This window comes from Hyperolius riggenbachi, chromosome 6 (genome assembly GCF_040937935.1).
Source record: "Hyperolius riggenbachi isolate aHypRig1 chromosome 6, aHypRig1.pri, whole genome shotgun sequence".
In the NCBI taxonomy this organism is placed as follows: Eukaryota; Metazoa; Chordata; class Amphibia; order Anura; family Hyperoliidae; genus Hyperolius; species Hyperolius riggenbachi.
The window spans coordinates 62193599-62213249 of NC_090651.1; the positions used below are offsets into that span (position 1 = coordinate 62193599).

The 19651-nt window shown below is 45.2% G+C and overlaps 1 protein-coding gene and 1 long non-coding RNA gene across 13 annotated transcripts in view; one reads left to right on the forward strand and one right to left on the reverse strand.

The window, feature by feature from the left end:
• Positions 1-19651, reverse strand: part of DAB1 (DAB adaptor protein 1) — a 996155-nt gene that overhangs the window by 893792 nt on the left and 82712 nt on the right. The window lies entirely within an intron of this gene.
• The window catches only part of LOC137520877 (uncharacterized), a 169001-nt gene that overhangs the window by 88384 nt on the left and 60966 nt on the right, over positions 1-19651 (forward strand). For 2 of the 3 annotated variants that reach the window (XR_011021959.1, XR_011021957.1), the window contains exons 1-2: positions 5625-5779; positions 16797-17032. This is a non-coding gene — a long non-coding RNA (uncharacterized lncRNA). Of the gene's footprint in view, positions 1-5624; positions 5780-16796; positions 17033-19651 lie in introns of those variants that run through there. The other variant, XR_011021958.1, reaches the window with a different exon arrangement.

The window sequence follows — 19651 nt, forward strand, 5'->3', positions numbered from 1 at the left end:
CCACTTTTCCTAGGCACTGTTGGGAACAGAAGTCTGACCAACTGGTTAATTGTCCTGTCGCCCAATTGATCTGTGGCGAATGAAGCTGCAGCCAAGGCATACCTAGGACAATGGTGGAGGTGGTCATATGTAACACAAAAAAACGTAAACTCTCCCTATGCAGTACCCCAGTACCGACTTCCACCTCTGGTGTCTGGGAGAGCGGACGGTCCCTTTGTAACGGGGAGTCGTCCACGGCAGTAACCTGGATAGGTGGTTTTACTGGGATGAGAGGAATGTCCAACTTCTCTGCAAATTCGGAACTCATGAAGTTAGCCGCAGAGCCTGAATCAATAAAGGCCTCTGTGGCTTCAGATTTGTCCCCCCATGTAATCGTACAGGGGAGGAGCAATCGTCTTTCTTTCAGGGGTGCGAGCTGGGCGCCTAGGGTGTCACCCCTTATCACTCCTAGGCGGTAGCGTTTCCCGGCTTATCCTTATTAGGCTTAATGAGACAGTCTCGTACCCTATGCCCCCCTTCACCACAGTATAAACATAGTTGTTCCGACAATCTCCGTCTTCTCTCCACTTGGGTCAACTTAGACCGACCGATCTGCATCGGCTCAGGTGGAGGCAAGACCGGAGATGATGAGACAGAAGGAGACGGAGTTACTAGGGGTGCAGCGGGAGGCACTGTGTAAGAGGTCGGCCTAAGCCGATGACTGCCCCTAGTCTGTCTCCGATGGCGTAGCCTACGGTCGATTCGAATGGCCGATGAGATGGCCTCGTCGACTGTTTTGGGTTCGGGTTGGCTTAACATTAGGTCGGAGACCTCATCCGACAACCCAGACAGGAAGTAATCTAACAGGGCATAAGTGCCAAACCTGGCCGTAACTGACCACCTACGAAATTCGGCCGCGTAATCCTCGACTGGACCCCTGCCTTGCCGTAAAAGTTTGAGCTTCCGCTCAGAGGATGCAGCAAGGTCAGGGTCGTCGTAGATTACGGCCATGGCCTTAAAAAATTCCTCTACCGAGGTCAAAGCAGTATCGGTAGAAGGCAGGTTGTATGCCCATGACTGGGAGTCACAAGACAGCAAAGTTTTAATAAAGGTGACCCGTTGGGTCTCAGTCCCCGAGGATCGGGGTCTCAACTCGAAATACGATAACACTCTACTCCTGAAATTCCGGAAGTCAGACTTGTGGCCGGAAAATTTATCAGGTACAGGCATACGTATGTCAGTACTAGGAGAGGATCGCACTGAATCAACTGACGTCTGGAGGGTTTGCACAGAGCCTGACAGGACATCAATCATAGTCTTGTGGCTACCCAGCACTTGGTTGATGTTTTCCACCAAAGTGGCAAGTGCGCCCAGACGGTCAGTATGTGCGTCCATTTGCATTTTTTGGGTCTGGCGTTCTGTAACGATCGGTGGGCGCAGAGAGTATCTGATTACCGGTGATCTGCAGTATCGCCGGAAATACAGATATATACCAGATTATAAGTGATCTGCAGTCTCACCGATAATCCGATATACAAACTAACCTCTGTTCGCCTGAGTAGAGTGTAGTGTTTTGGTGTAACAGTAACACTAGGAGGCCTAGGCCTCAGTGCAGCAAGGAGAACTGCACGGATTCCTTCCGCAGACCTGAGCTCTCCAAGACGGGAGGAGTCAGACTGACAGTAGGAAGGAAAGTCCGAGAGTGACACTCAGGAAGAAGTGTCACTAACAGGACTGGGAACCGCCTCCAATCGTGAGGTCGGTTCTCGAGGTCAGACAAGCCAGGTCGTACACACACGGACAGATAAAGTACAAATACAGTAGGCAAAGGCGGAGTCAAAGTACAGGCAGGGTTCGGCAGCGGGGTATCAGATATATCGGGGTACAAAATCAGGAGGCAGAAACAAAGTCTAGGAACGAGCCGAGGTTCGGCAACAGAGTATCAGAAATATCGAGGTACAAGGTCAGAGTTCAGGAGGATAGTCGAGGCAGGCAAAAGTCATAACATATAATCACAATCAAACTAGTACTTTAGCTATCAAATATCTAGCTAAGTGTAGGATTACAGCTCCAGCTGGTCCCGGCACACTTGCGGATCTGACTACGGATCTGGGTGCTCCCACGTATGTGATCGTACGCCAGACAAAGAGCAAGTGAACAACCAGCAGTATATATACTCTAGGACCTTTCCAGGACCTCCCTAATTGCTGGTCCAATGAGAGCAGTGGAATTTGTCAGCTGACCCAGCTGGTCAGCCGACACCCTTCTAACTGCTATTTAAACTCTGCCTCTCTGCTCGCGCGCGTGTAAGTCTGAATCTTGGTGGACTATCAGTCCCAGCCACACCAGTACTGTCATGCAATGTATCTAGTGCGGGGGCCGCCTCTGATGCGGATTCCGCCGTTCCCAATGCGGATTCCGCCGCACTGCCTATGCGGCATGCAGCGTTTTTTCCGCGTTGTGACGCCATGCTGGACGCGGAAACAGCCGCCTCACCTTGAGAGACGGCGGCATTTCCGCGTTTCCTTACAGACAGATTACCTTTAATTGACAACCCCGTATGCCAGACGTTTTTGTTTACTGATTTTTTTTTCTTTTTGTTTACCATTAAAACCAAGTCTTCTGCATTAGAAATTCCCCACCAATTAAATAAATGAGATGATTTGACAGCACAGTGTTTTGTAAGTACTGTACCCATTTAGGCCCTGAGTTTTCCAGTTGCTTCATTAGAGTAAAGAGCAGATGCAGATTATTATGACGAGGTGCTAACGAAGAGGAACGCGTGGAACCGTGCAGACTCCAAACACCCTAAACACCCCTTTAATTGATCGATCGCTCGCCGAAGTGCCGCCATAGACAAAGATCACTTGTGCGGGAGATTTCCTAATAAAGGAACAGTTAATTGCAGAATGCATTAGTTACGTTTTAATGATCCGGAATATTATGAGAGGTCACATGGGCATTGCGAAAGTCAATACGGAATTGCCTGTGGCCGCTGTATAACTATTAGGATATAGCTATTAATCAATGTGATTTACTCATGTCTCCCTTGTACCAGCCTACTTCCTGTACTGTTCCTGTTCTTCATTAAAGGGGTTGCAAAGTCCAAAAATAAAAATATTGCCAAAAATTAGTGAGTACCCTTAAGGTGGCCACACACGATACAATAAAATGATCCGATTTTACAGCAATTCGATAGAAACTATCGATCGCCCGAAAAAATCGAAAGCTAGATATTTTTCTTCAATCTTTCTAATGATTGTATGGTGTGTTAGATTGTCAATTTATTAATATACACACCCTAGCAATTTTGTCAGAGGTTCCAGTCATTTTTATCATAATTTGGGAAACATTTAACACATGTGTGTGGTACATTGGTCATATATTTTAAATGTTACAATCAGTCAGAAAAATTGATTGCAATTCTTAAAATGAACAGATATTTAAAAAATTGTATGGTGTGTGGCCACCTTAAAACATATACTGTAGAGGCCATCTTTATACAAAAGCAGACATCTTATAAACAAAATCTTCACATTTGAAATCCTGATCACCATTTTTATATTTGTGAGTTCACTTCTTTTCATTTAACCCTCTGGGGGATAATCCCGAGCTGAGCTCGGGGTAAGCCGCCACAGAGGATTTTTCAGGCCCTGGTGGGCCGATTTGCATAATTTTTTTTTGTTGCACGCAGCTAGCACTTTGCTAGCTGCGTGTATATACCGATAGCCGCCGCTCCGCACTGATTCGCCGCTACCCGCCGTGCCGCGCCGCCCCCCCCCCCCAAGACCCCGTGCGCAGCCTGGCCAATCAGTGCCAGGCAGCGCTGAGGGGTGGATCGAGACTCCCTCTGATGTCACGACGTCGTTGACGTCGATGACGTCATCCCGATAGTCGCCATGGCGACGGGGGAAGCCAAACAGGAAATCACGTTCTGAACGGGATTTCCTGTTTGCTTTGTATGCCGGAGGCGATCGGAGGGGGTGGGGGGATGCCGCTGCACAGCGGCTATCATGTAGCGAGCCCTGGGCTCGCTACATGATTTAAAAAATAAAAAATTTTAAAAAATAGTGCTGCGCCACCTCCTGGGCGATATAATTGTATCCCCCAGGAGGTTAATGGCAGACAAAAAGAACTAAGGTCCGCAACCAAAATGCAATTAGTTGAGATCTGGTTGTGGCATGCAATGCCGATTAATGTGGAGGCCAAACATTGGCATGGTGTGAGCACCACCGCAGAACCCTTTTGTCTGCATGTTCCCTGGCGTTTCCTTGACGCCCACCCATCAACAAGAATGGGGTGAGGCAATGCCAGGTTTAAAGAGAAAATTGAACTTCATCCCAATCAGTAGCTGATACCCCCTTTCCCACCAGAAATCTTTAACTTTTCTCAGACAGATCATCAGGGGGGTCTGTATGGATGATATTGTGGTAAAACCCCTCCCACAGTGTGATGTCATGACCATGGTCCTGACAGTTTGCTGTCTGTAAACCTCGCTGCATTGTGGCCCCATCCCACTAGCCCTAGATGCTGCGGCTTTCTCTGATTCCCCTTTCACACTGGGGTGTTGCGTTGCTGCATTTTACCGCACTGCTAACGCAGAGCAGTGTTAGTCTATAGGTTAAATCTGTTAAAACTGTGGTGCTGTGCAGTGCGTTGGAAGTGCCCCATTTAACATTAGCAAATGCTTATATTACTGTGGGACTCCAGCGGCAGGCCGGAAGTCATGTAAGTCTATGGCGACGCATGGATTTTTAAAAATGATGGCGGTAGCAGTACACTTCCGCCCACTTCCATGTTCCAAAAACAGGAAGTGAGTGCGAGCTAGCATCACTTCCTGTTTCGCTGGCGGCCAGACAGGGATTACTGTTACTAACAGGGTAATCCCCGAAGGCCTGTCTTTGGCAGTGTGGCACGGTACCGCACAGCAACGTTTCTACCAATATGCAGTCTGAAGCAGGGGCGTAGCAATAGGGGGTGCAGAGGTAGCAACCGCATCGGGGCCCTTGGGCCAGAGGGGCCCCATACGGCCCTCCCTCAACTACAGCATTAGCTTCCTGTTGGTCCTGTGCTCATAATAATCACTTCTATAGATACTTTGAACAGTGGTAATCATTAACAAACTGCTCCCCATCCCCTTCTTGCACCTCTGACACTGTAGTTGCCATTGGCAGGTTTTGGTGCGCAGTATTAATTGTCATGTGTAGAATGCTTGGGGGGCCCCAATGTAAAACTTGCATCAGGGCCCACAGCTCCTAAGCTACACCACTGGTCTGAAGCCAGCCACAAGCTTTGCAAGCTGCCATTGCCATGTTCTGTATTGGCTTTTTATAGATAAAATCCAAGTTTCAATATGTAACATTCTGGGAAAGTTTTCAGGTTAAAAAAAAAAAAAAAAAGGAAAAAGAAAAAAGCCATTATCTACTCTTCAAGCATCTAAATTTTTGTCATGCAACTATTGCTAAGTTCTACTTTAAAGCTCTTAAACTATAACTTGTTTTGACACGAATGTTACCTTTCTGAACAAGGTACTAAATATTTTCTACCTTGCAGAAGAGGACCAAATTAATAATTTACCAAACTAGATTAATTATTTGTTGCCGCTCTGCACTTTAAGTTCTACCCCTGGATGACATAATGGATAAATAAAGTTTTCTCTGCACTGAGCTTCATCTTCCAGCGGAACATCAATATTCAGTGCTTTTCAAACAAAGTTCTGCAGACGTTTCTCAGCATCATCAAATTCGTCTTTCAAGTCTGGAGGTCTCTACCATGAGGACAGACCCAGGCGGACACAGAGGTAGAGCGTATGCACAATAATCAGATTTTACTGCTGTTATTTCGCCTGCACTGCTTTCTGTCTGAACCCGGGGCCAGGCTTAGTAATCATCTCCTGAGATGGGGCTCATTAGTCATTGACCCATATGCAATTCACTTTTTCTACTGAGTTTTCTCCTAGGAGATAATTCTTCATCTTCGATTTAAAATAACTTTTTAGCACTTTGCTAAAAGTCCACGCGGTCAGGGGGCAAGTTTTAAAATCGCCCGCGTGTAAAAAAAACCAAACCCCCGAAAATGTCTGCAGTATGAACAAGCCCTAAAAGTTATTTTAAAAAGGTGATGAAAATTTTTCCCTAGGAGAAAACTTTTTTTTTTTAACATATCTTTTTATTGGGTTTTTAAAACAAATAGATACATGATCAGAGTCCCCAGTATCTGGCACGGATGGGGATCACATGATGCAAGATACATGTGTTTGCTGGTTGCTTTAGTAACAGGCTGAAAATGTGGGCTCCTAGTGGCTTTCTGGCGTCCTATGTGCACTCGTGCCGACTTGTCACCTGACTTGTCACCCGCATCTAATCAGGTGATGCGCCACCTTCTGTGCACTGTACCGGAAAGCCGCTAGAAGCTGCAGGAAGGCTACAAGACGTTGCTGAAGGCTCAGTAAGTATTTTAATACCTTCAAACTTGCCAAACCCTCCCCCCCTCCCAAAAAAAAAAACACATCCCCATTATCCCCTCGAGCATGCCGGCTACTTGAGACTTCTGGTTGCTGAGTCCAGGATAACGAACTTTGCAATATATACAAAAAGAAGGAACTATGGCAAATGGTACTGTATAGTAAAAGGGTCTAGAACAGGGGTCCCCAAACATTTTGGGTCGAGGGCCGGGTCAATGTACTTCAGACTGCTGGGGGGCCGGAGTATACATAAAATGATGTAGAAGTTTTTGCGGACCAGACAGTGAAGCATATCCAGGTGACAACCTGCAGTGGACAGCAGTGTCACCTGATGTGTAATTTGATTGGAAACCAGCAAATTACTGCTTTCTGGCTTCCATGTGGATGGGCGGTGCCAGCACTGCTATTCTATATACGGACCATCAATATTTAAAGATGTAGCTGACTGCATCTATAAGTAATACATTTTGTGCGGGGGGGAGGGGGGGAAGGGGTAAAAAAGCCTCAGGGGGCCACATTCGACCAGCGGGCCTTAGTTTGAGGACCACTGGTCTAAAACATCAGCTTCCTATATGCCTGTATCACAATATATGTGAACATAAAGTAGATGGACAATACATGATCAATAATAATGTACAAACTTCATAAAACAAATCACCTGTCACAGAAAGGTCCAAATTGTGTCATAGAAACTAATTAAAAGAAAGAAAAGAGAGAGAGAAAGAGCATTGAGAGTGAAAAGACTTGAGGTTCTAAAGATTCAAGTGATGTCAACTGATAGGCCCAGAATTCTCCATGGCTTTTCACATCACCCATGGGTGCAAAATATCATCAAACTTATTAACTGAGTTATTAAGTCTAGCCATTAGCTCTTTCATTTGTTTCACATCAAGATTTTTATTAATCAGCATATCTCTTGTTGGTGGAGACTGGGAGCGCCATAAAGCCACAATCGATCGCTTAGCAGCATTGAGGATGATAGCCGTAAGCTTAAATGCACAAGTTTTGTACATAATACATCTGTACATTTTGCAATAAAGATATTGAAAATACCTGACTGGCTGGTTCTGGGAGCTCCCTTTCCTGTTGAGATGACAGCACAATCTAATTAGAGAGACAGCTGTTAACACCCCTCCCTTTTAGAGTGTTCAAAAAAAAAAAAAAACAGTTAATCCTTCGCACTCCCCAGTGCCTTGACAACAGGGTTAATAAAAGAACAGTGAGAGATGGTTTCTTATTGCTGACTGATAACACAATAATGCCGCTATTTTGCATTGCCTCCTATGGCGGCGCTCATTTAGTCCACTTGTGCAGCCAGTGTCCGCATATCCCGTCTGTGCAGGATTGGAGGGAAGGTGCAGGAGTAAACCAATGTGGCCACCCCGCGAGGACAAGCACGTACTGCTGCTGCACAGAGACGCCCGGCTGCTGAAGCGGGACTAGCAGGAAGTGCTCCCGATCCCTAGAGCCGGGACAGTCGCTCTCTCCTTCCACCTGTTCTTAGCTATTAGTGCCCAGTGCCCGCCAAGGTTCTGGCCAGTGTGAGGAGAGGACAGCCGGGACAGCTGCGAGCCTAGGAGGAAGAGGGTGAGTAGGCTGCCAGGCAGATCGGAACTGAGAGTAGGGTTAGATTTGCCCATAGTAAAATATTGGTATCAAATATCAATATTTTATGTTTTATAGTAAAATATTGGTATTTAATAATAAAAAAAAATTAACAACAAGTTAATTTTTTTTTATCATACTCCGGTGTTTCCTCACATGTGCTGAAGGTAGTTGCTCTCTGGCAAACCAGTACCTGGTTTTGTTACTTACAATCTTCCACATTTTATTACACTGTATTGGGCTCCTGTCCTTGTGTGTACTTTTTACTTCAAAGTCTTCTTGATTCACCTCCTACAAGGCTGTGTGGTACAAGATACTGGTATGATTTACTGGGCAGCAGACATGTCATACATGATACGCTCTGTATGACACACAGGGATGGATTTACCATAAGGCACTGTAGGCATGCGCCTACAGGCACCTGATGATGGAAAGGCGGCTCACTCACTCCCCTTCCCTAGTGCCTCCCTCCTTCCCTATGCAGAGTCCCGAGCAGAGCGTAAATTAGAGAGTCACCCACCCTGCTCTATGCATTCCACTGATTAGATGTTGCTTCTGTCTGAGGCACCACTAGCAACTTACTACTATCAGTATCTCTAGCTACCTAATGCTAAGAGACTCCTGTAGCTATGACAGGCAGGGGAAGTAAGGTGGAAGTGACAGGTGGGCTAGCCAGCCCACTTGGGGTGCGGTTCGTGGGGTGGGGGTTTGTAGGTTCAAGGAGTATGCTTAAAAACAAGAAGAGAATCGAGAGCCCAATATGGTGCAGTATTGTCAGGTAAAATGAAGAGTTCAATACAATTTTATGTGTATATACTCACAAACACGGGTCACCCATAGGCAACCACTTTAAATGCAGGTGGGGAGCATTAGGACCTGACCCCACTCAGGTTAAGAAGTCGCTCTCTGTAGCTAGTAGATGGGGATGCATCCCTCCACCCAGGGTGGACTAGAAGGTCAGCAAAAACTCAGTATACAGAGGCGCCAGAGTAGAGTAAAATGTTTTAAAACCGCTTAAAAGCAGAGGGGGATGTTAAGGTGGACTGACCTCCCTCTTACAAAAAAAGAAAACTCACTTGAGTCTTGATAAAACAGAAATGACAAATAATTTATTCAACTCCACAAATGCAACGCGTTTCGCGGGGCTGACCACGCTTCTTCAGGCAAAAATGGGAGCACAACTGGATTAAAAACAAAATATACACAAAATAACTACCCACAGAATTGCAACAATTGGCGCAGCAGATAATTGGTAAAGAACACATAAAATAATTGCTACATAAAGCATTGCTACAAAAAAACATTTTCCGCCCACATAAACACAGGGCCAGGCAAATAAGCTTAGATGTCAGAAATCAAATAGCTAAGGCTTAATGCTCACAGATTAGAGGGTTCATATTGTATGTCTCAAAGTGAAACAGTTACATGGTTGAGCTGGGTATAGGCCACGGTCTATTTCCAATCCCAGACAACATATAAGTAAGTTAACTTATACTTTATGCTTGCAGTTTGTATTAATCCTTTTTGTGTCCATATAACGCTCTATATATTGTCTGGTATTGGGAATAGACTGTGGCCTATACCCAGCTCAACCATGTAACGGTTTCACTTTGAGACATACAATATGAACCCTCTAATCTGTGAGCATTAAGCCTTAGCTATTTGATTTCTGACATCTAAGCTTATTTGCATGGCCCTGTGTTTATGTGGGCGGAAAATGTTTTTTTGTAGCAATGCTTTATGTAGCAATTATTTTATGTGTTCTTTACCAATTATCTGCTGCGCCAATTGTTGCAATTCTGTGGGTAGTTATTTTGTGTATATTTTGTTTTTAATCCAGTTGTGCTCCCATTTTTGCCTGAAGAAGCGTGGTCAGCCCCGCGAAACGCGTTGCATTTGTGGAGTTGAATAAATTATTTGTCATTTCTGTTTTATCAAGACTCAAGTGAGTTTTCTTTTTTTGTAAGAGGGAGGTAAGTCCACTTTAACATCCCCCTCTGCTTTTATGCGTTTTTTAAAACATTTTACTCTACTCTGGCGCCTCTGTATACTGAGTTTTTGCTGAAAGTTCAAGAAAGGGCAAAGTATAGGGTGCCAGGACATCTGTGCCTATAGACTCCAGTAATGTAAAACCGGGCCTGATGACACATGTCCAATGTGTATGTTAATAGTGCATCCACTGCACTGTGCAAAGTATAAAATCCATGCCAATGTGAACCTAGCCTAAGGGCCCTTGCATCCATTTTGGCCCAGGGCTGCATTAGCTCATAACAGGTCTGCCACGGTCCTTTTCTATGCAGCCTCTATCAGTGTTTCATTTCCCTGTCACTCGGCTGTTAGGCTTGTGAAGCAGACAGGTTTCTTAAAATGCTACATTTTACCTGAATGGTTATGCAAATGCATGTAAAACTGGATGAAGCAGTTTTCCAGGCAATTGCACGTCAGCTGTCAGTAGTAACAAGGCAAACAAGGCAGCTAAACCAGGCAAGGACACATGAATGCGCGGCTACCACAATGCATATCAAACTGTACCATCCCGCACTCTGAGAAATGAAACAAACTACATTGAATCATCAACTTCCAAAACCCAACCCCTTTCTCAATGACAGACACAATCATAAGTTCCCCCCAAAATGGGCTCTCTCCTGTACTCGTTCCCAGGCAAGGTGCGCTGTGCAGGCTGCAGCTGCCTAAATACAGACACTGCCACTATTAGGTTTTCAACTGTTGACTGTACCACCCCCTAACCGCATACATGTGTATAGATCAAACCAATTGTGCCTGAAGAAGTTAAAGGGCTTACTTACATTTTTTTTTCTGGGAGCCCTATAAGTCAATGAACTGAGCTACATTATGCTTTCTAGCAGATTGTTCTTTTATCTCTGAATGGATGAGATAAGGCTGGCTTTACATCAAGGGTCATCTGTATGAAAGCTTCACTGATAGAAAGCTGTTAAGTTAGTAAAATAGCAGTTTTGGTCTTAGAGATTGAACTTGATATTACATTATTAGCAAGATGGCTGCTACCAGGCAGTCTGGCCAACTATGACCATGTAGGAAAGTTGGGGGCACTGTAAACTCTTCACAAAAATGACATTATTTTTGGCCAAAGGCCGGTAGGGTAACTATACAATTTAAGAAATGAGAATTTGGTTGGTATGGAGTTGACTTACCTGTCAATTCCCAGGCCACATCGCCAGAGATCAGGCAGAGAGGCAAGGCCTTAGTCAGTGATGTGTACAGAGAGGCTATCAGAGGAAGGGGTGACAAGGCGTGCTGTCTTATACAAGTTGACAGCATCAAATCTTAAGACAGATAGCTATAACCAGGTTATGAGAGGCAGGAAATTCAAAGTTACCCATACACTAATACATGGGCAACCGATGTGGCCAAAAGATCGATCCCTCTCAAATCAGGACCTGATCAGAGAGGGACTGATTTCTTCAACACACTAGACAAATTTTAATAGATTGCAGTTCAATGCTATGAGACGTCGATCTACAGCTGCTCTGGTCAGCTTCTGCTGATCGATTCTTAGTCAAAATAAATCCAAATATTGATCGAGCTTGCATATTGTAGCATCTTTTTCTAGCAAGTTCAATCAGAGTGAATCTGCTGGGAATTGAGAGGGAAAACTGACAAGTGTATGGACGTCTTAAGGGATCCCCATGATATAAAATATTTTGCATGGCCAAGGGATGAGGTACTTTAAAGCAAACCTTTAGCATAAAAAAGTCTGATATTTACTTATGAAGAGGGAAGGCCCTGGATCCTATTGAGCCCTCCCTGTCCCCTTCTTCCAGTGCTGCCTCCTTCTGAAGTTACACTGCTTCCGGGAGCCCTCAGAAGGCTTCAGGAGGCCGAGTGCTCCCAAAGATGGGCGGCTAAGTATTGCACTTGCACATGCGCAGTACGGAACTAGTAGAGGCGTAACTAGAAATCACTGGGCCCCCCTGCAAAACTTTGGATGGGCCCCCTCCCACCCCGCTTTCTGCACAAGTAAATTGAGAACCAATGTTATTCAACTGACTAGTGCACACTTGAATGAGTTTTCCCAATGCAAATAAAAACAGACAGCAGGGAAGCACTGCACACATTTTCTCTATCAATTACATTAGCTTCTGTGATTAAACGTGCGTGTTTTTACACATACAGACAAGAAAACGCATACAGAAAACCGCAGAAAGAGAGAACAGAAACAGAAAGGTTTTTTTCTCTCCGTGCCCTTAGTTGTCAGTCTATCAGTACAGGGACAAGAAACATCTCCGCCAAAGAGGCCCCTTGCTGCTTCTTGGCCCCCTGAAGCTGCATCTCTTGCAGGGTCTATTGTTACGCCCCTGGGAACCACCCATTTTCAGGAGCACTCTTCTGAGGGTCCCCGAAGGTGTACTCGATTAGTTGATTGAGTATGAAGAATTGGGTTGACAGTGCTGGAATGAAGGGACCAAGAGGGGGCAGGGAAGGCTCAACAAGATCCAAAGCATTCCCCATTCATAGGTAAGTATCAGCTATTTTTGTTTACTTCAGGTTGAACAGTGCAGGTTTGAATGGCTAATGCAAGAAGGTATATAGCATGCTTTCCCCCCTTTCCGAACTGTTAATTCCAGCAGGAGTTTAGCTGAGGCTGGAGACTAGCAGGCACACGGCCCGTTCCATTTACTTACAGGTGAGACTGGCAACGATTAGACTAAGCACTTCTCCCCGATTCACTCGCTTCAGTGACTCTATAATTGGCCATTCCAAAAACAAGCCCCATTTGCAAAGCTGCGTCTTTCATCCAGAACAGCCTCACGCCGAGTCTAAAGCTGTTCTCAAAAGTTGAAGCTGGTGGAAATTGACTCGAGCCTTCTCCCGCTATAACCGCTCTGTTATGATTAGCCAAACAATCTCATTTACAGCACACAGCAACTTCTGCAAACAGCACTTAATATTTAAAGCCTATCTTCAAGCACAAATATTTTCCTAGTCCCGTGCAGGCGCTCAATGGCGCAGCTTGCTTTTATGTGTGTGAATTAAGCGATCTCAGATAACTCACTGGCCAGGAACCTTTCTGTGGACACTTGTGTAGCACAGACTCTCAGAGCTGCAGGTTGTGCTCTTCTCACAGTACCCCCATGTCACTCGATGTATGGGCAGATCAACCATGAGACCGATCCCTCTCTGATAGGATCTGATCAGAAAGGGATCTGCAGGCCCACCACCAACTATCCTGTTTTACCCGGGAAAGTCCCGATTTAGAGGTTCTGTACAGGGGTGCTGGATGAACGTCCCGAGGCCTACACAGGGGCGCCTGGTCCACCAGGCCGACCAAGCGGTCGCCTGGGGTGCTGTGCAGGGGGGGGGGGGGGCTGCAGTAGCTGGACCCGCCAGGCGGTGAACTGGCTTGCAGCATCTAATAGACGCCACCCTAGTTAACTCCCTGCAGCCCGGAGCTTACCTCAGCCTATGGGAGTCTTCCGGCAGGCAGAGCAGGGCTAGGGGAAGATGGCGTTGAAAGACCCACACTGGAGACTATTTGTGTCCCTCTTATTTGGGGGACGCCACAGGTTTTCACGCCTGCAGTGAAAAAATGGCTAGAGGTGCCCCTGGGCCTAGGGATCACCATAAACCTTCACCACTGGTGCTGTCTGGAGACAGAGGACTTTTTTTAAATACAATTTTAATAAATGTTAATAAAACAAATAAATGAATTTAAAGAGGACCTGAATGCTTGTGCAGAACAGAAGGAAAGCATAGAGAAATAAACATTGAATGTATTTAGAGAGTTTAGCCTGTCTATATCCACCTCATCTGTGATTAAATTACCACATCTGCAATTTGATCTCAGCTGAGTCAGCTGGTTGTCATGGCAGAGCACCTAATTGGTAAACACAGGATGTTAACCATATGTTTGCTTCCATGAAAGCAGGAAGTAGACACGCTGCAGATTTATTGCAGGATTTGTATCTGCTGTAACAAAGAAATGTTTTTCTTTAAAAGTTAGTGTGTTAGCTTAGCTTTTAGAGCAGAGAGGAAGTTTTGAGTTCAGGTCCGCTTTAAGACAATTTTTTTAGCAGCAGAAGTTTCATTGTATACACAAAATGTGATATTTGGGCACTCTGCTCACTAAGCTGTCAAACAGTGTATTGAGATATGTGACAGTTACCAATCAAATGCACTTTCTGATGGTTCTGATTGGCTCAATTTGCATTCTCTTTTCTACTGAAATGTTGTCATATCTACAAACACAAGTAGGTTGACCAGATAAAAGATCAATATCAGGACTGTATTGATTGTTCACCTGATCTACCATGAATGACATAGTACCTGCCTAAATCAGTGCCAACCTGCTACTAAGCTACGAGTCGCAGTGTCTAGAGAAAAGTATTTGCGACAAACTAGCCCATGTCGCTTCCTTCCTATAAATAAATTACATTTATTTCATTACATATATTACTTTTTCTCTGTGAGCAGCCATGAGTAAGAGCTGCAGAAGGCAAAGACCTTTTCAATGCTGTAAGTAATTAATGTATAGAATTAACACACACTAATTGCAAATGAAAACTAGAGATATATTTAGCTAGTCAGTTTGACCTTGGGCATGTGCGATGGTTGCATCATTGCTAGAACTTCAGCATCATTCTGAGAATCCAAAAGCTCAGGATGGTGAATGTACATAGATAGATGGAAAGATAGGTAGATAGACAGACTAGAGACAGCCAGATACACAGGAATAGAGACAGTCAGAAAGACTGATCGATAGACAGACAAACAGATAGATGCAATCAAACAGATAAAAGAGAGATGGATAAACATAGATAGATAGATAGATAGATAGATAGATAGATAGATAGATAGATAGATAGATGATTGATAAATAGACAGACAGATAAATAGATAGATAGATAGACAGACAAACAGACAGGCAAATAAGCCTCCTTCACACATACAAGGATCGGCAGAGCAGGGATTGGGACTTAATTCTTCAGGTGACAGATTGGGACTGAGGCTGTACAGATATATAAGTATCGTCCAGACTAGCGACATGTTCTGTTGCTATGGAGGGAGAGGGCGGGCAGATGGAGCCACACATGGCGCTGCCACACAGAGCAGGGGTAAGGGTGAGTAGGAGATCAGTGTCCTTGGCCTGAGCAAAGATGAACCGCCAGGCAGATCGTTTATTGATGCTTGAATCCCCGAGGTGGATCGGGGGCCGCTGTAGACACACTAGATTTTTGACAGAGGCAGCCCCAATATACACCCTTGGCCAAGAACCCTCTAGCTTCTAGCATGTGTACAAGGCTATGGAGAGACAGACAGAGAGACAGACCGACTGCCAGAGAGAAACTGACAGAGAGACAGTAGGAGTAAAGCTGTGTACACACGCTAAATGAAACTGAGCCGAAGTGGCCATAGCGAACGGTACAGCAGCCCCCAAACAGCAATCAGTCTGGTGACAGCCGAGAGCAATATTCTGCCCACTCACCTGGCTCCTGCAGGACGTCACACCCACGACGCTCCAATTGACCCCTCCCCTCAGAGCAATAGAACATGCTGCTAGTCTACAGCCTAGCAATGCATACAGTGTCGGTCCTGCAGCCAGGGCCGGGCCGAGGCATAGGCTGGAGAGGCTCCAGCCTCAGGGCGCAGTGTAGGAGGGGCGCAGAATTCATTCAGCCATCATTCCTAATTGTGTTTGAAGCAGAAAGAAATAAGAAAAGGGGATACATGGCAGTGACTGCAAGCCAGATAACTAGAGATTAAGGTGTTGGGGAGGTTGTGGGCCCTGGGGCGCCTCTTAGTCTAATAGCAATCAGTGTGTGACAGGCAGCTGGGGTGGCAGGGATGGAGGGGCGCACTTTGGTGTCTCAGCTTTGGGTGCTGGAGGACCTTGTCCCGGCTCTGCCTGCAGCGGCTGCAGTGACTGCTCCCTAAGTTCTTACCCCACTGTGTGTGACAAACTACAAGGCTTCCTATTCGTATTCTCACTCAGCAGCAGATACTAAGAAACGATACAGAAATAATACAGGTTAACTACCTACAGAATAATTCAGAGTCGCTTCTTTTATTCTATACGTTTCATTTATTTTCCTCCTCCGTAAAAATGTGAATTTTCTTGGTGTGGCTGTTTTATACCTCTGCAGTTCCCCCTTCAGCAGAGAGTGGCTGTAATAATTTAGGGAGCTCTCCGCGGTCCTGAAGCTGCTCTGAAATAAAATGCTTCTATTACTCCTCCCCGCTGCTTCCTCTGTCTTCCTCAGAAACAAAGCAGCTTGACATGAATATGCTAAAAGTCTTAACCTGGCCTTTCCAGCAGGCAGTAAAATTAGGAAAACCTTGTGGCGTTCAGCTCTGGCTCTGCTGTCTCTGAATTGGGCATCTCGTAAAGCTGATCCTATCACTTAACGCCGCACAGTAAATATGTGCCAAGCCAGTTTATGACTCTGTAATAACACGATTTAGCACTTAAGCTTTTTAAACTCGGCTTGAAGGGACTTTCCTGAATCTACATGAAGGCCTTGACAGACCTGATAGAAATTATAAGCAGACCGTCAAGCTTTAAAGTGGACCTCCATTTTGAAGAAAAGGGAGAGATGTTCATAGTTATTATTTCTGTGTAAACTCGATGTAGAATAACAGTATGGAACAAAACTTACACTAAAAATTTGTTTCTCTACTCTTTATGACACATATAATGATCCTACTTGAATTTGTCCCAAAGTAATGTCATCTGTATAAACATTTTAAAAAAGTCCTGCTTCTCTTTCAGATCACATTGGAAGCTGCCATGACATGTGTAGGTAATATCCAGCTCATTCAAAAAGTTGTTAAAGGCGGAAAATTATACTGCTACTACCTACAATCTGAACTGAAGCTTTCACAGAAAAACTCTCTGCTGCTTTTGATTTGGTCTCATCTCTTGCAATTAGTGATGGAAGGACAATCGGGGAGTTTCTTGCTACAGCATGGGCAACAGAGTGGTTGATAAAACAAAGCAAAGTGAAAGTAAGTCTATTAACCCTTTCATGCGTATTTGTTTTAACAGGAATTTCTCCACGAAAGTTCTTATGGTGTGGCTAATCGTTTTAAAGGGAACCAGAGATGAACGTTTCACACAAAATAAACATATCAGTTGATAGCTTGTGAAGAATAAATGCTCTACCTGATCATTTCGCCACTCTGGTGTGCCTTTTTTAGTGTTTTTTATCCATTATTGCTCCAGGAAAAATCAAATATGGCCGCCGGCTCATATCCCTTCTGCTTCCGGGTTATGAGTTGTTCTGGATGTGCTGTTTAGGCTTTATGAGACTAGGCTGCTATCTAGGCTATATGAGAAAGGCTGCTGCAGCCTTTTATCTCTGTGCTTTCATTTTGGTATGATGTGCAGCTGCCTGTAGGAAGTGTCTCTCATAGGAATGAAACTGCAGTCATCATCAGTATCTAGTGCACACAGAGCACACAGGGATCATATTGCAGCCACACTTGTCTCTTCAGAGCTTCTCTCTCAGCAGGAGCAGCCCCTCCCATGTCTTCACAGCTCTCAGTATGCAAAGCAGGAAATCTTAGCCAGTAGGTGGCAGGCTTGGGCTTGAAAAGACTCCACAGAAGAGTGACTCAGCTATAATGATTCCAGGTCAAACCTAGACGGAGCCAGTCGGGGATTCTTATCACAGCTGCTAATAGACTAATTAAGCAGATAATAATGAAACTAAAAGCAGGGTAGGTGTTTACTGTCATGTTCCCACTGATAAATGTAATAAAATACATGAGGGTGCTTCCTCTCTGGTTCTCTTTAAGCAGAGGAGAAATTTTGAATGTAATTCCTCTTTAAAACTCAAACCCATTTTTGAACTAGGCAAATTCTAACAGAAATGGAGATGATTAGTGAATATAAATCTTGGGCAAAAGCAGCATGGTGGACAGAATATCTTGCTCATGGCCCAGATGTGCTTGGAACTGCAAAACATCGTATTTTCTCTCCCCTCTGTTTGTAGCTGCTGGGTGGGTGCAGTTTGAAAAGTTTGTCTCTAAAAGAGCTGTGCTGGATCGTTTTGGAGGAATTGTAGGCTATACCCTGTGGGTACAGGGGTGGATCCGCTGCACGCCTATTCCCCGACATCGCTAGTGTGCGGTCTTACACATCTTTGTGGCTGTTGACTCTAAAGGTGGCCACACACGATACAGTAAAATTATCAAATTTTACAGCAATTCAATAAAAACGAGCAATTGTACAGAAAAATGTATACATTTTTATGAAAATTGAACGGTGTAGGGTAGATTGTCGATGTTTTAATGTATACTAGACCCAAGATATTTTTTCAGAGTTTTAAATCATTTTTTTTTTATAATTGGGGAAAAATTGAACACAGATGTGTGAGACATTGGTCAGATTTTTGAAATGCTACAATCAATCGTAAAAAATGATTGCAATAATTGAATTGAATAGATTTTTTTTTAATTGTATGGTGTATGGCCACCTTTAAAGGAAACATCCAAGCAGAAAAAAAAAAAAAAAAGAGAGAGAGATCTACTTACCCAGAGCTTCTTCCAGCCCCTGGCAGCCGCAGCTCCAGTGTCCCGAGATCTCCTCTGTTCCAGATGCCGACCTCACCAGATTGGCATCTACTGCGCCTGCGCCACTCTCAATCACGCTCACGTGGTCTGGAGTGTTCTGTGCAGGCTGCTGTGGCTTTTTTGCATATTAAGATTTATCTAGTGGTACCCTGCAGATGTTGCCACCTGACTCAAATAATTTAGGATGCTTCATGGTGGGGCTGGCGCTGACACAACCCATTACTTTAACCTGCTGGGCGTTTCAATGCGGCCGTAGGAGGGTTTTTTTCGCCCAATTTTTTTTTGATCATGTAGCTAGCCTAGCGCTGGCTACATGATTGTCCCCTTTCTGCTGACTCCCTCTCACCCTTCCAATCGCCACCGGCGATCACGCCCATAAGGAAATCCCGTTCTGAACGGCATGGCGCCATGGCCATGGCGACGAACGGAGTGACGTCATCGACGTCGTGACGTCACATGGACTCCCGATCCACCCAAAAAGGGCAGCCTGGTGGCGATTGGCCAGGCTGCGCACGGGGTCTGCGGGGGGGGGGGGGCCTCTTTCGCGTCAGGTAGCGGCGGATCGGCAGCGATCGGGGCAAACACGCAGCTAGCAAAGTGCTAGCTGCTTGTTTAAAAAAAAAAATTATCAAAGTCGGCCCAGCGGGGCCTGAGCGGTGCCCTCTAGCGTCTCTGGACGAGCTCAGCTCGTCCATAACCAATGGACAGGCTTCAAAGGACAAATAAGAGACATTTCCTCATAACACTCTGAAGCCTCATAACGACCGTCTCAGTCGATACTCAGGTGGATGTATAGTGGCCCCTGGGCTGCGACCCCCAACACACACGTAAACCACCTCGACAGATCAACTCACCCCCTTGACCAACCCTCTCTTTGAAGATGCCACTCTGCCACTCGCTGTGTGACATCATGCCATGTGGTGCTCCATTGTCCCTCTGAAACCCTCCCCCCCTCCGCATAGCAACAGAATGCATTGTCAACTACACAGCTGACACGGGTCTGTACAGGCCGGCCCAGCGATGTCACCCAAGGTGAGTCAGAGGTGTGTA